Source organism: Papilio polytes, unplaced genomic scaffold, assembly GCF_000836215.1.
Source record: "Papilio polytes unplaced genomic scaffold, Ppol_1.0 DF824269.1, whole genome shotgun sequence".
Lineage (NCBI taxonomy): Eukaryota > Metazoa > Arthropoda > Insecta > Lepidoptera > Papilionidae > Papilio > Papilio polytes.
Genome location: NW_013524935.1, coordinates 5,253,283 through 5,258,144, shown reverse-complemented (window position 1 = coordinate 5,258,144; position 4,862 = coordinate 5,253,283).

Here is a 4,862-nt window from a genome sequence, read left to right as displayed (position 1 = left end):
CATTTTACTATACGAAGATTACCGCAAGTTTGTGCGTAGGTAAATGGTATTATAGCTCTTAAGTTGCATGTAATAAAGGCTGTTATTGTATATCAAGTTATGAGATAACGATGTTTTGTTTGTGGTTAGTATGTGCAGCGAATTTAGGCCAGTTTTATTGAGTAGCGTGTAAATGTACTTTATGGTTTTTGTAAAGTGATTTATTTAGCGTGAATGTAAACATAATAAAAAACATTTAGATATTGAAAATAAGATTTATTAAGTATACGTAATAGAAATAACGTTGTTATTTATGTTTTGGTAATAAAATAGCTACCATGAGTTAGAAGTGATTAGGTTATAGTCAATCACGCTAGAAGTTGGTTGAATTCACACATATTTTTGAATTTCGAATCATTTTGTTTTCAAATTTAGAAAGAGACAGATGATACTTGTCTCCTTTTCATAGAGAATGAATGAGATGGCTATGTTTTTGTTCTTTCTTACCAATAGAAGTTTATAGCCTAATCGAGTTTATTATCAACGAAACCGTAAATAACACGTCTTATGAATGAACAGTACCGCCGTATTTTTATCGCTTTCGACGATATTTTATCTTCCTACGTCATCCCAAGCTCGTTTTAAAAACAACTTCCTGTCTCTTGAAAGCAAACATAGACTAATCATTCTAAAGATTAAGATGTTAAGTTAAACTTTACACATCAACATTACTTTATGATTAACTAGTTTTCGCCCGCTACTCCGATCGTGCGGAACTAAAACAACAATTGCAAGTAGCCTGTGTTCTTCCAGACTATCCTCTACATCTATGTCAAGTTTTATCGAAACCTATTCAGTCGTTCAGGCTACAAACTCTAATATCCATCCATCTAAATTGTCACATTTATAATATTAGTTATAATATTATTAAAAAGTCTTGTTATTTATTTCATAGAAAGTTGCTTGTAAACATTCTTGTTAACTTATTAATAGTGCTAAACGTATATTTCAATATTCATTCTACAATGTTGACTTATTGACAATTAAAAAAAAATTACGAGTACAATGGTAACTCTACGGTTACCTACTCTATGTACAGCCTATACTATTGTTTATTCGTGCGTAAACAAGAAGCATCAGCGGGTTTTTGTTTGACTACGATAGTGTTGCCTTACTTTATATAGATTTACATAAGTTTTTATTATGTTATAGTTTTTATGTTACACTTGCTGTTGCTCGCGACTTCATCCTCGTGAAATAAAAAGATGTAGCCTATGTTACTTTTAGATAAATTACCTTTCTAACGGTGAAAGGATTTTTAATTTCTGCCCAGTATTTGATTAATATTGTCGGAACATCAAAACTTTTAAATTAAAATTCCTTATAAACTATTTACGAAATCTTTTAGTTTAATAAGACTTTTAGTGTACTTTAAGTGACATATGAGCGTAGTTATATTTGTAAAAGCGTAAACTCATTTAAATCTCATTTCAAATTCTCGTATTATGATTGAATCGAGTTACATTAGTACTCTATAAGGTCACAGTATGTGGGTCATTGCCCTCCAGTAACAGAGGTTATGCTTGTGAATGGATGGAACAATTTGACGGATCCTTGCTAATAAAACGTTTTAAAATGCAGTTATGTACAGTATTTCTCTAACCACTTATTCCGTATTGATTATAGATAGCTTTTAGGATATTTTACACGCCAAGGGCTGACATAACCTAACTTTTCAAAAGACAATTTAGCTCATGGACTTATTTGAATTTGGTTTATTCTTTTATTACTATTACTACGTAAGGCTGATGTATCTTATTAAATAAGTAGATTTAATACATCATAGGCCTATTTATACATATAAAATTAGTGTCTGTAATATCAAAAGAATAATTCCAGATTTCGGGAAGATGATGTATTTGCGTTGCTGATTACGACAATCGCATTTAAAAATTTTTTGTTTGTCTGTCTGTCCGCAAACCGCGTTTGTTTCCAGTAATCTCCGAAACTGGGCGGATTTTGACCGGACTTTCACTGAAGGGTAGCTGACATAGACGAGCATATTATTGGCTATTTTTTTATTTTAATATTGCGTGGACGAAATCGCGGGTAACAGCTAGTTACAAATATAAGTTTCTTAACTGACAGACATTGCGATTGGAATGAATGAATGGAACGTTATTGTGAATGAAGTTATCGCTAACTATGAATGAGTTGACGATACTGGAATGCCATAAATCATTCTCTATGTGACCAAAGACGTTAAAACTGTCCGTCTATTTGTTTATAAATATGGTTGTTTATTATCTGAATGACAGAAAAGTTATGTCAATGTAAATAAATGTGTATAGTTAACACTACAATACGTATCAGGTGGTGTGGGTTATTTCTACTTTTTTTTACCAATAACAAACAAACTATTTTAATTCTGAAAACATCTTGAGTGTTTCTCTTGTTGATGTGCTTTGTTCATTCAATTGAACTTGAGATTCAAAGACTGATTGTCCTCAATAATTAATTAAATATGAAGTCAGTTTTAATTATGTATTTATTTATGAATCATCAGAGGCAAGATGTCTACAGCGAGTTATCGGAGCACAGATGTCACCGCGAGGTCAGCGTGGCGCCACTGTGCCGGCGCACGCGTCACAGACTATAAAACTATCATGTTAAATATCATTTCATAGTAACTAACGAATTTGTTTTACTGTTTTATTTTATTTTTAACTAACTGCTGCTTGTGACTTCGCCCGCGTGAAATTAAATAAAATAGCCTATGTTATTCACAGATATTATCTTGTATCTATCTATCATCTCTAATGGAGAAAGAATTTTTGAAATCGACTCAGTAGTTTTTACGTGAGTCTAATTCGTACAAAAATCCAAAAATACGAACCATTCCTCTTTATAATATTAGTATAGAAGTAAAGATCTTTTTCAAATTATTTAAATACGATGGTTTTTTATGGACCTGATTATAAAGTTTTCTTTTTGTTTATTTAATACAGTTTTCTTTTCGTGTTGAATTTCATTGTTAATACAGCAGTGTGGTAAATCTCTTATAACAATCACTAACAAAGATATCGTTTTTTACAACAATCTCAGTTGATTTGTGGAGATTCAGTATTTGGTGGGAAATTTTAATTGTTTTGCAAATCACTCGGACATGTTGATGACATAATTTGATACGGGTGAAAAATCTTTTGAATAATAGGAGAATGTATTAGTTAAAATTTGTATGTATTCGATTGCCTATAATAACTAGCCAATAACTACTTTGCCGATTTTAAAAATCCTTTTACTATTAGAAAGGTAATTTATCTATAAGTAACATAGGCTATGTTTTTAACACATGCGGGCACATCGTATTAAATCTTAGATTTCACATGAAAAAACACGAGTTTTCAAGTCAAGTATATCCACTTTATACTTTTGTAGGTACGTGGTCTTATCCACTTAGTGCCATCGACGATCTATAGCCATAAACAATATAGAGGAGTACAAAGAGTTGTATACAAAACTTAAATCATAAGTCTCGAACCCTCCAATGTTTTGACGTCTTTTACGAAGTCTGTTTGATCGATTTACACTCTTCCAAATTATTTTTAAGTGCTTTATAGTTTAGTCTATGTCTCTCGGTATGATTCATTAAGTTTTAGTTTTATATAAAAATAACAGGTTGAATTTATGAAACAATCTTTTGTCTTTTTAGAATATGCATTAATTAAAACGTATCAGACGTTTATTATTAAACTAGCTGTTCCCGTGCGGCTTTATCCGCATGAAATTATGATTTTATTGTTTACATTTGTCATATTATCAATAGCAAATGTCAAAATGACATGACATGATAAACCTTGGCAATCTTGCTTCCTTGATGTTGGCAGCAACTTATGGTCTCTTTCCCACATTAGGGTTTTTATCCAAAATATTTACCCCCTCAGTTTAATGGCGAGAAAATATATAGCCTAAAGCTTGATGTAAGTGTAGGGCTTTTTATTAAACAAAGAATAATGCAAAAATATGCTGTAATTGCTGACATCTTAGGCAACAAAGAAGTGTGTGTTTACGCTTTATTATAATAGTATAGATTTCATAGATTACTACATCTCTGTTCATCATCATACACTCAGAAATACACTACAATTTACCACTTCAGATTTCTGTATGGCAGTGACTATTTTTAAAATGTCAACTACTTTTAAATGGTTAATTAATATGAAAATAATTTGTTGTTTATCAAGAGAAGGCACGAGCTTTCTAAGTATCTTAACGATCTTCATTAAAACCCCGCCTGTCCAACTAATTAGGAATTATCGAGTGCACATCCGGTGTTCTCGCCCGCTCTCTCTCGTACAACATTTCCTTTATTAGACAGAGACGGTTAATAACGCATGAATGGGCCGTCTGCGTTGACAGAAGGTCAAGAAGTTGATTCAACCCGTACAGACTGTAAATTGAGGCCAAGTGCTCAGTAAATTGATACTTGACTACTCACAAATAAACTCCGTTGCATAATTGCGGAAATATGCAAAGGTTATTGTTAAAATTACATTAAATTTTGCAACCTTTCGACAGATAAAAAGGTTAATTTGACAGTGACAGGTAACAAATGGCGGGAAGTTTATGTAACGCCGTGAAATGTCAGAAAAGTTTTTGTTCTATTCTATTTATTCTTAATTCCATTCCAGAATTTAAAAAAGCCTGGTTTTCAAAGCATACTTAAGATTTTCATGCTTTTAATTTCTTTTTAAATTACATCTCAATCTAATCATAGTTTTATTCTCTGAGATCTTCTTATTTCTCCGCTCAGTAATCCGAGTTAAGCTATCTTTTTTTAAAGAGCAAATGTCATTAAAATTTCTCATCTTCAGAACCGATGT